At 39.1% G+C, this 12443-nt stretch overlaps 1 long non-coding RNA gene across 5 annotated transcripts in view; it reads left to right on the plus strand.

The window, feature by feature from the left end:
* The window catches only part of LOC130421035 (uncharacterized), a 133429-nt gene that overhangs the window by 49305 nt on the left and 71681 nt on the right, over window positions 1-12443 (plus strand). For 3 of the 5 annotated variants that reach the window (XR_008906750.1, XR_008906747.1, XR_008906751.1), the window contains 2 exons: window positions 10896-11094; window positions 11391-11454. This is a non-coding gene — a long non-coding RNA (uncharacterized LOC130421035). The remainder of the gene's footprint in view (window positions 1-10895; window positions 11095-11390; window positions 11455-12443) is intronic. The other 2 variants (XR_008906749.1, XR_008906748.1) reach the window with 1 other exon arrangement.

The following is a 12443-nucleotide window of genomic DNA, read 5'->3' on the forward strand; positions in this document are numbered from 1 at the left end:
TTATTTGCAAAAGTTGAACTTTCTAAAAAGTATAAATGCATTGAAGTAACTTGTATCTACTGATACACATAACAACCCAGTATTCTAACCTGTAAACAGTTTAAAATAACCTGAAAACATGAAATGATAGGTGTGGAGAGGTGGGCGTGGTTCAGCACGGTCTGCGGGGAGAGAGAGTGTTGGGAGAAAGACGGTGAGTAGGCAGATCAACGGTTTAGTGAAATCACCTGCTTCTTGTTCTAGTAATTGGCGAGGAGACGCTAGAAAAGGGATCGACGGATCCAGAGGAGGAGAGAGAGAGCGGCTGAGAAGACGTACATGTGTGGAACGGCCGAGAGACGTTGCGTCCAAGGCAGTCATCAAAGCAAACCTTCGATCAAGGAATCGTGAAGGAACTCTTATTTTGAACCGGAAGTCTGATACCAGGAAGTATTGAATGAATAAAAGAATCTTACTCTTCTCAGCCACGCCGACCCCGACTCCTTTCTTCCTATACATAGCGAACTTGTTACAGTGGTGCCGAAACCCGGGAGGAAGGAGAGACATGCTGTCGGAGAGTTCTCGCCGCCGAGTGGCCTCGCGGTGCCGGAGAGTTCGGGCAGCGCGGACGAAGGGCGTCCGCCAGTGGCTGCCCGAAGCGGTGGCTCTGGGGAAACGGAAGTGCACAGTGCGGCCACCGTCAAAACTTTGGTGGAACGGCGACCTTTGCTGCCGCGCCCCTGGGTCGAGGTGGGGTGGCTTTCGTCCAAGTGGGAGCGGGGGGGTTGCCGCCGTCCGCCAGAGGCCGGAGCCTGTGTCCGTCCCCCGAGGGGGAGGAGCAGGGGGCGGAAGTGCCGGGTGAGCCACCGCCTGCCAAAGGCCGGAGCCTGCGTCCGTCCGCCCAAGGGGGAGGAACAGGGGACGGGGAACCCGCCCCGACTCCCGGATAAAGGAGGAGCCACCGCCGGCCGCCAGGGGGCGGACGGTCGAGCCGTCCACCGAAGCCCCAGGGCCACCGCAAGGCACCGCGAAGGAGAGTACTCCGGCTGGTTGAGGAACGAGCGGCAGCATGTCGGGGAACCGGATTTTTTTTTTTTTCTCTCTCCCCTCTCTCTTTCCGGTCGCTCCGAGGGCTCCCGTCTCCCTTGTCTCGTCTCGTCGCTGCATACCCCCCACCCCACCCCCCCCCGGAGGGGGAGGGAGCTTGCACAGTCGCGGGGGTACCCCCCGGCCTGTGAGGGGTGATGGGGGTATGTAGTAGAGTAGGCGGGGCGAGACCGTGGTTCGAGTCCGGTGAGTAATTGTGAATGAGCGCCAGCTGTGCGCACTGCGGCCTCGAATCACGTAGGAGATGGGAGCATATAAAAGGAACGAGCGACCGGACCGTCGAAGAGAGAGGACCGGGCCCGAACTTGTGTTTGTATTTATGTTTATGTTATTTCGCCGCCGGTCGTCCGTGAGGGGCCGTCGGCTGTTTTTATTTCTGTTAATAAATGTTTAATGTCTGCCGGTTCCCGCCTCCTTCCTTCCCTTTTATTGAGATTTGTTACAATAGGCAACTTGACGAAAGCTCTAATAGCGCATCTTCTCTATTAATGGAAATACAGTGATAAGCGGCACACTCTCTGATGACGTGTTTTACCATAATGACGGATATAAGCGCGCACTCAGATTTGTCTGTGCTACAAACTACAATCGTTAGTTTCGTTTCAAACATGTCCAGTTAAGATGTGAAGCATAATCAGAACAATGTAATACAATCCTGAAAGACACTCATAAGAACAGTTTTGTTGTCAGGCTGTATTTACTTTATATGTTGGTCTGTTATTTGGTGTGAGATTAATTTTGAGAGATTAGGACCTTGTAAACGCGTTTTATGCGTGTGAGTTGGCAACTCTCTGCTTTAATCCCAGTAACGTCACTAGTGTGATCATTTGACACAGAAATAATGATAGTGTGTGTTTCAAAAAGACTGTTTGTGACGTCGTTACATACCTTATAATAATAATTTTAACTTCTGCGGCAGCAACAGCAAAGATTGAAGCGTTAGGATTTTAGTCCGAGGTTTGAGTTAATAGACACACGAGAATCGTTGATTTTCATTAATGAGATCGTCTGGTGTTCGAATCGAGATCGAGATCTTTTAACGATTAATCGTGCAGCTCTATTTCACAGACCTTCTCTGGATCTGTTCCACATTTGTGGAATGATCTTCCCACTGCTACAAGATCAGCAGAGTCTCTAGCCACCTTTAAGAATCTGCTGAAAACACATCTCTTCTGTCATCACCTGACCAATTAGTTCTGACTTCTATCTCTTTTCTACTCTTTCTATCACTTTCCTTAAAAAAACACCTTAGCTTTGTAAACTGTGGTAGGCTATATTAGACCAGTTTTACTGCAATTAGGCTTTTTATTGTCCTTATGTTGTTCCAATTCCTTCCATTGTTTAACTCATTTGTAAGTCACTTTGGATAAAAGCGTGTACAAAATGACTAAATGTAAATATGTATTTGTGTGTATATACATTATTGATGCTCAAAAATAAATGAACATTCCCAACGACGTTATCGATTCTATGAAGCATCTAACATATGAACACTTCGTTGTGTTTTGTTCACATTTACTAACCAACTAACAGAAAAATTACTTGGTGTCCATTACAAAATTACATGCCAGGATGTGTTGCAGGTCTCCTCTTCTCTCTTTAGTTCTCATCCCTTATGGATAAGTGTCTGTCAGTACTGAAGTACTGTAGGTTTGAGAGTCTCTATAGTGGTGGAACTGATCTGAGAACATCACTTGAGTGAAGAAGCTCCAGCAGATATTAGATTTAATGGCTGTTGACACGCACACGCTGTGTAGGTTACATGACCAGTAGCTCATTTGACATCCCGCAGGATTCAATGTGAACTGGGATCAGAAATAATTACCGGAATCGATATGATAGAGTTTGCCTTGAATAAAGAAAGCATATTTTATCCTGCTGCTGCAGCTGTTATTGTTGTTGTTTCGTCCTGTTATCTCTGATATTCAACCTGACATTCAGTCAAAGGTCGACAATGAGGTTACAGTAAAAACGGATTGTGTGACTTTTCCCACTGAGTGCTAATGATGTGAGTGTGTGTGTGTGTGTAGCGTGATGCCAAGATTCAGTGTAAAGGCTTTGGATTCATTCTCTTGACTTCATATGAGAGTTTACTATTGGCTTTTTATAAAGCAAACATCACTGTTACCCGTTTTTCAGTCATGATTCATCATATTTGATTGGCTTGTTGAGAATAGTTATAATTTTCCTCTTTACCAAAAGATAAGAATATTCTATCACAAGCTGATAAAACATGTTTGTGTCCCTCCGTTCTGCTGTGATTTGTAGTGAACACCTGAACTTGATCACTGTTATTGCCTTTCACCTCTAAAGACTTCTCTCCATTTCAGCAGCCTCCTGTAAGCTGTGATTTGTGGATGAACAGAATGTACAGTCAGAGCAATAGAGCAGACATCATTAGAGAGCGGATACCCGCTGGATGTTACCATTAGCTGATAGTACATTCCAGTAAGATTTTTAAATGCTCAATCCTGACCTCTGTTCAGTCATTTAAAGCAGTGCTAAGCGCTTCTACACTGTGCATGTGGAGTTATAATTCAGTGTTTGACAGGAGTGTGAATGTGATGCCAATTAACCAACAAACCTGCTTTAATTAGGGCAGAGACTCTTTATGCAGTGACATCCTATACATGATATTCAGTGCAAATTGGGCAGTGAACATTCTCGTATCGCTTGTCGCATTATTGTGTCACACTTTATATAAGACATGTTAAAGGAGTAGTTCACCTTCAATTAAAAAAATTCTGTCATCATTTACTCACCCTCTTGTCATTTCAAACCTGTATGACCTTCTTTCCTTTGCAGAACGCAAAAGAAGATATTTTGACAAATGTTGGTAACAGAAGACCACTCTTCTGTTGTGACCAATGGAAGTGAATGAGTGGCTGTTAACAACATTCTTCAAAATATCTTCTTCTGGGTTCTGAGAAAGAAAGAAAGTCATGCAGGTTTGTAATGACAAGAGGGTGAGTAAATGATGACAGAATTCTTATTTTGAAAGTAAAGGATAATAAAAGGCACTAAGATTCATTGAGAAACATAAAGCAAATCATTATGATTTAAATGTCTCATCGAGAACATTTCACTGTTGTCAGAAACACTTTTGGATGCCACAGACCTTGCAACCGCAGTTTTAACCACAAATATGGTGTTGAATGTCAAACACAAACGCTAGAAAGTCAAAGGAGGGGTCTGTGGGAAATGTATAACAAAACAGATACAAATCTATTTAATTCGTTCATGAATGTTTACTCAGTACTGTAATCCAGTAGAGCCGTGTTGACTTTGAATATGAGGTGAAACTGGATGAAAGTAAATCTGTTATAGAAGATTGTGTGTTGGAGTTATCAGTTTCTCTGTCAGTCATCCCTACAGACCGTCATCAACACTGCTGGTGTTAAATCACCATCAGGTTAGGTTGCATAAACTGCTTGGACTAGCCTTAGTAGTTAGTCATCTAATTTTTTCCTCAAGACTGGTGATAACATCGTTAAATCGGTTACATAAAAAGGTATGTTGTGCTAATTGAAATATGAAAAGTAAAACTGATGAGTCCTAACTAGTTGCTAGTCTGTGAGATAGTTGTTAAGACGCAGTCTTAAGTTTATGCAACTGGGCCCAGATCTGTCCTTTCCAACTCAGTCTATTAGATCTGTTTTTAATAGAATAAGGTGTTTTTTTAGGTTTTCTTTGCCATATATTTAGATCATCTGAGGTACTATTTTATGAACCAAAAATTAAGTATTTAGTGGTTAGAATTTCAGTGAGTCACACTTAGTCAGCACCTTAACCCTTGTTGTAGTACCACAGTATTTATTTTTTCAATCCTGTGCCTCGAACACATTCGCTGCTACGTAGGCACGTCTCAAAAACCTAATTTTGTTGTTTGCTAGCAACTGTTACACAAACTAAAAGGTCAATTTTGTTGAGCAAGTGTGTGTTGTGTACTGAGCCATTTTTCACATTTAGAAGTTCTTTGTAGTACCACTGGCCGGCTATATTCGGCCTTCACAGAGATTAATACTGTTATTGTTTCAGTAAAATAAAACAGCTGGCTGGCTAGAAATGTAAACACTGCAGTTAATAATGATTTTAATGTCAGGCCAGTTAATAGATTCTGAAGGTGTTGGGCTATTTACTTTTTTGGATGGAACACCAAACCAGCCTAGAGAGAGAGAGAGAGAGAAACAAGAAAAATTGAGTCGCCACAGGACCGCACACCTTAAAACAGCCTTGAGGAGCAGAAGAGGATAAATGACAGACCTCCAACTGTAGACATGAGTGTTCAACAGTGCACCTCAGAACAGTCTCAATATGGCTTGATTGTATACAGCTGTTATGAAAGGAAAATTACTTTTTTTAAGCAGTAATTTTACTATCAGATGAGTTCATAATAAATCATTATAGGCTAATTGAGGATAAATCTTGTCAGTAGATCAGTCAGGGTCTGATATCTTGTGGTGTTCGTTTCAACATTCTTCAAATTAAATTATGCTTCACTTGAAGCTTCAATCAGAAGTAGGGAAATGAGTCATTCTGTTTAAGGCGTCTCATACTTGCCTGTTCCAATATTGGTTTAAATCTTAATTCAGAAGATCTCTCTTCTAAAATACGTTGCCGTTTAACCATGACACACATAACATGCTCTCCTTTTGTCACAAATAGCATGCAGTACAGTATACAGTATATTTTGACAATATTTTAGCCAGAACAGAATGCAGTGGTTTCTGAGTTTTTACAATAAATGCACTTGAATTATAAATATTGCATGTGTGAGTGTCAACACATGGATGCAAATCAAACACAGTACTGGGTCATTGAAACCAAACTTTTTTGAAAACAGCTAGTGTGAAGATTTTTAGAAACACCGGTTTCGTGTAGACGGTGAAACCAGAGATTTGGCGTATGACGTTGGAATGCGTGCCGCTATCTCCTTTGTTTGGCCAGCATGGCTTCATGGTTAGGGTTATATCACCACCTGTTGGTTTTGCGTGCAGTTGGTATAGCTTGGTGGCGTGTTTTTGTGTTTCGTCTGAATTGGAGGTTTATTAAACGAGGAAAAACTCAGTTTAAAAAAATACTTGTGTATGTGTGGACTAGGCCACAGAGTGATTAGCCATCGCATTTTCTTAATTCCACCGCAGATAAACTAATGTTGTGTCTGTCTAACATGTTTATGTTTTCTGTTTCAATTATTAATGTTCTTCTATCAAAACTGTTTTAACATTTTTTGTAGTTCACTTGAATTTTGTTCAGATTTAGTTATATCAAAAGTACAAAATATCAAGTAGTGTGATAAGCTATTTAAAAACATATAGGGATATCTTGATTTCTGCATTCTTATTAGGCACCTAAGTTGCCATTTACATAAAACACGTTTTTGCATTTTAAAAAAGCGCATTGCAGAATTATGGGGATTGTTGGATGAGGTCCAACAATGGTAAAACAGGAAAGACTGGCCTATATAGTGTTAATAACCTCTAATTATGGTTTCTTTTTGGGTATCTTGTCAAAATCACATTTCTCATACAGTGTCTAACACGTGAGCGTGCATCTGCAGAGATACTTTCATATTCTGATGTTTTCCAGCTGAGGAGAAGGTCTTTAGCCCACAGACACAAACTCATCTGAACTTCCTGCCTAAATGTCAGAAAAAGACATTTAAACATATTTTTACAGGCATTTGTGCAGAAAGTCTTTGACATGTCAGTTTCCATATTATTCATCAAAGCAATTCCTGACTGAATATCTAATCTCACAGTGCTAAAAATGGATCTAATCATGATGATAATAAGGCATTCTGAACAGGTTGGCGTTGAATTTTTTAATTTATACATCTGTTTCACAATAAAAACTGTAGATAAATAACAATTCTATTAAAAACTGTTAAATAACAAGATATTATGCCTTCAAAGACATCCATATAGCCATCATCATCATCAGCTTTATAGTCACCAGGTTGAAGTTCAACACCTTCCATGGCCCCATCAGTCACATCATCTAAACATTATTAATGTTTCCTGAGGAGAAGCTCTGACTTCACTTATATGTTTTCTGTATAAACAATGATGCAAATATCCCACTACACAGAGTGTCTATCTATACATCTCTTCACTAGTTGTTGATATGTGGTTACTACATTTCTAAATTTTTAGCGTACCATATGGTAATATTGTTTCTGTTTTAACTGCTCCGTATACTCATACATTTAAACTAACATCCATTTAACTGGTCTGATTTCAGAACAAACAGTTATCCGTCTACAGAAGCTTCTTTTTAAACGTAAGGGTGCTAGCAGTTAGCATTATGCTAATCTGATTTGTGTGACAGTGCATCTGTCTTGATGGGTGACATAAAGCTCTCCTGCCCTGTTGAAAAAAACAGTATATCCTGGTTTGGTATGTTTTGATGCTGGTTTGTGCTCCGCTAAACTGGTCATGTGCTGGTTTAAGATGGTCATGTGCTGGTTTAAGATGGTCATATGCAGGTCCTCGGCTGGTTTAAGATGGTCAAACCAGCATCAAAACATACCTACCCCAGCATATGCTGTTTTTGTGCAACAGGGTTATAAAGCTGAAAAAAGCACCAAGAGTATCATGTAAACAAACAATGCAGTTTTGAGAGGTTTGCTGTCTATAGTGGTCATATTTATGAACTAGAAGTCATGCTTGAGTTGTTGTTTGTAATTTACTGTGAGCTGGTTCACAGTTTATTTTGGACTGGTGGTCGTGACTGAAGTGTCCTTGTTAAAAGAGGGCAGTGTACCCTTGAGGCTGTGTGCGCTAAGGACAGAATTAATGTTAAATGACAGTCAATGTACTCTTTTAGCCATTTCTTTCATTTCTACCATTTTACAGAGAATTACACTTAGATTTTTCTGCACCATAACATAGTGGGAAGACTCTCTTAGGTGGTCAGGCTAGTTTGTAGCTATTCTGACTGCCTGCTGGTGGCACCAGTAATCCACAGGCGGGATCTGAAATTAAAACTGCCAAGCAACAAAAATGCCAAATGGGTACATTTTCGGTCTTCCACTCCGATAGGTGTATGTTCATAGAGCTCTTCCAGTTATGTCCTTTCAAAGTATTTCATACTTTCTGCTCCAAGAAGACATCAGCCAAGCAGAAAATATCATTTAGAAACGTCATTTCACAGAGTGATTGGATCTTTAGATTGGTTCAGAGCTGTGGTGGATATCAGCTGATCATGTCTTTAACCAATTCACTGGCATATGATTTGCCAAAACTCTTTAAGCTGCCTTTAAAACGGCTATTCACCTGGCTGTATCAGTACATCTGGGCTGTTGGTTTTCTCACCATCATGTCATCCTCACATCTGGTAACCATAGAAACACTCAAAGAAGCTGGGTACCCATCAGGCCTGGCTTTAAGGCTACGGTCCAGAACACTGACCTTACAGTGATTGGTCAATGTTGAACTCAGCAGCCTGATTATTGGAGGTACTGTTGTAGAGTGCACAAGGTGTCTTTGCAATGGCGTGCACATTTGGAGTTCTACAGTCATATTGTCTTATTATATTGACATTAAACTGTGTCTGGATTATATTCAGTATGTTGTTTGTTTGAGCCCAAATCCCCCGGATTAAAATATGCTGCTCTGTTGGATTAATGTCTTAAATAGGATTTTTAATCAAGCTGACAAAGCTTATGAACAATCTTTCATAATGGCTGTGAGAATATAGGTGTACAAAGAATTCTAAGAATCAACTTGTTTAAAAAACCTGAAAGATGGCATTCTTTAATTTATCCACGGTTTATAAATGAACAAGATGGAGCCCCTCCATTTTATTGTTATGTTATGTTTTTGTTTTGTTATTTCTTTGTGTTATGAAGTCACAGTCTTGCACAGTTTTTTTGTTGAATGTGCTGTATGTTTACTGTGTGTCTGTAGAGAGCTGCTCTGATCCTTATGCTGGTTAACATTATGGGACGGCCTCAACGCAAGTCAGAAATTGCCGTCTTTCTCTCTTTATTTAGTATTCATTCACTTATTTCTTTATGGTAACACGATGCTTTTAACCTGCAGAACATATGAATATGCATATGAGGCTCTATATATTGATGATAAATTCTGCTTTATAATGACCTTAAAAGGATTTTGGCTTAAAATATACAATGGTTTAATTTGGTTTCTTGGTGAAAGGTAAATGTTTTGTAGATGCTGCTTAAAGGCCAATAACTTTAGTTTGATGCGTTTGTAAGATCTAAAACAAGCTGCATTAAAGATGTGATGACCTGGGCTTGTTTATTGTTTTATGTATGATTTCTATTTATGACGTTTGCATGGTTTTACATTCAAAAACATAAAAATCAATGAGAAATAGGTTTTTTGACCCTGACTCGACAAACGATCGGTTTGAATGGGCGTTCCGCCATAATGAATTGGAAGTAAACGCCTACTGCTATGATTAGATAGCAGTTCAGGTAGTAAACTTAGTTGGAGCCTTTTGTGAATTTGGTTAGAGACGTAATGTTAGGTTAAACATTCGTACAATCATGTGGCGAATTCCTAAGCACGGGTTAAAATTGATGTCTTAATTCATCGCTCCTTTAAAACACTGACTGCAGGGCTCCAGACTCCACCTAAAAATTTTGCATTTCCAACCAAAAATATTAGTTTGTGTGTTATAATTACAAAACAAGTGTCATTACACCTTACGTAATATAACACTGGAACGTCAGTATGAAGCTCTGCTGTATATTGTATACTGTGAATGTTTTTATTAGTTGAATGATTTAAGCAGTCATGGTCAAACACACTAGAGAAATAAATGTAAACTAAAAATGCTATTTACCGTTAAAAAATCATCATCAATATATATTGAGAAGTATTTTTTTTTTTGCATTTCCAAACCATGTAATGCAAATTTATCTTCAGTGTGTCTACCCTTTTGTGGTTCATTCTGTCATCTATTCTTTTATCCTGCCATTGTTTAGTGATGAGGCAATTTGTGGGTTTGCCTTCAACTTTTATTAGTAAATGTTTAATCGTAGGTTATATTAACAATAGTTTCCCAATAGTTATCATTCACTTGGTGGCACATTTACTCTCAATTCTAAGTCTATATATTTGGAAGGAGAAAACGGTTCTTTGACAAAAAACGTTTATTATCTCAGCTGTTTAATCAAAATGATGCATTTTTGGAGAAACCTACCCTCATATACGGAGTGATAAAAAACGAACAAATGAAGATAGAAGAATATGGTTTCTTTTGTTTAAAAGCTGTGACTCCGTTCTTTCATTTGACATATTGTTTGTCCATATATTATTTACAGATAATTTACTGTGAGCCATTAAATTTGGGTGAAAATGTTAAGAAATGCTGGCGTAGGCAGGCAACTTTTATTTTAAAAGGCTGGCGGCGAATGAGTTAAGGAATCTTAAAAAATAATTCAAAACAAATGTAGTTTAAATTCAATTATATTCAGTTTCTGGTTTTTGTTACTCAATGTTGTATACAATGTATACCTTGAATGCACTACAAGACTTTTCATATTTTGGGGTGAACTATGCCTTTAACAGTTCTATCACTTTTCATCACAAATTGGTGTATGAATGTGTCACAATACATTCATGCTTTACCAAGAGTTACAACTCTTCAACACTGTGACTTGACTGATGGTGATGTTTACGTGGTTCAGACTCGGTTCTTAGTCTCTCTGTGTGTTCAGCTGAATGTAGTAAGCTTGGCAGCTGGAGTCACTCATGCTTTCAGACCATAAATGGTGTAGTTTTGAGAATCAGTAGCTGTGCAGGATCACTGTGGTCTGTGTTATATTTGTTCAACAGGGTCTCTTGACTCCAGCAACAGAGAGCGGATTACAGTGGAGGGGTTTATCTCTCACGGTCACTCGAGAGTTATCGAGGAATCTCATACTGCAGACGTTTCCTCCAGATATTGATCAGATGAATGATAAATGTGCACTCAAGGATCAGACTCTTTCTTCATGTCGGTCACCACCTGTATCACTGATATTGTAGGGTGATTGTGAGTGATAATGTAGAGTTTGTTTGAGAGGTGAAGTGTTTTATCAGTGAACTGAAGCCCACGGGTGATGGTTATGTCATAGAACACCTAATTTCTGTGCACAATTGCCTGCTGATTATATGAAATATAATGCAACATTACATTATTATTCACTATGACGTGAAATGTTTGCCATGGTGGTTATGCTTAAATTGTTCATGGCATGTAGCATAAAAACATAATGATGTAATTATAGAATTCATACGTGAAATGGAAGGAAACCTGGTTTCAATGTGTAAATTTGTGTCTTTTTACAGGATTACTTGATGACGCACATGTACAGGAACGCAGAGAGAGATGACTAGTGGAACAAATTCTGAGGTAAGATCTTACACATTCATAGTAAAATCTTATGCTCTTATGTTTTTGGATGTGAGAATGGATCATGACTGGGGTCAGTAAGCACTGATCAGAAAGTGAATGCATACAACCTACTTAAACATATCCAATACATCTCCTGCAGTTCCACCGCATACAGAATAAATCAGAGGTCATTATATACCAGCTCAATGACACCGTGATCTTATGCTGATTGACAACACCTACTCACAGCAATGTGGAAATCTACCAAATGTCTGTCATAGGTAGTACCAGAAATGATAACTGACTGCTGTCTGATTCCGACAGATGTAGTTCCACCTTATAAGGTAATATGATTTCGGTGTATGAAAGTTTCTGATGACTTTCAGTCAACTAGCATCCTTATAACATTTTCCAATATTAATAAATCATTTCAAGCCAAAAACTGGATGACATTCCATAAACCAACAAATCCAATAAAATGATTTCATACCTACAGAGAGCCTTTGAAAACAATTTACACATAAAAGTGCAAGTGGTCGACCGTGCTGAATGCATTTATAGTAGCATTTGAAAGAATAAAGAGGAACGGTGTGTAGAAAACTGTATATTTCCCTCAGGGACGAAACATTACGAGCAGTTCACATTAATGAACCGTGAGATTCAGTTTTATGCTTTAGCTTGCAGTGAAGAAATCAGACTTATAAATCTAATTCTGCTCCTTTACAAGCCTCATTCCCACACAGAGATATTAGATAAACTAGAAATAGCTGCTCGTGATGATGCTTCCACATGGCGGTTTAAGAGATCAGTAGTTTAATTGCTTTTATGTTTACTGTGAGTTTTTAATTAAACTTCCTGACTAAGTTTTTATTTAGTCTTTTTTTATCCTTCGGACTTTTTGACTCTGTGTGGACGATAAAGAAAACTCAGATCAGGTTAAATATGTGAATAATAATCTGATATAGGTATGAAGTGTAAATTAATTTGTAAGGATGACCACACAGCCT

Source organism: Triplophysa dalaica, chromosome 5 (genome assembly GCF_015846415.1).
Source record: "Triplophysa dalaica isolate WHDGS20190420 chromosome 5, ASM1584641v1, whole genome shotgun sequence".
In the NCBI taxonomy this organism is placed as follows: Eukaryota; Metazoa; Chordata; class Actinopteri; order Cypriniformes; family Nemacheilidae; genus Triplophysa; species Triplophysa dalaica.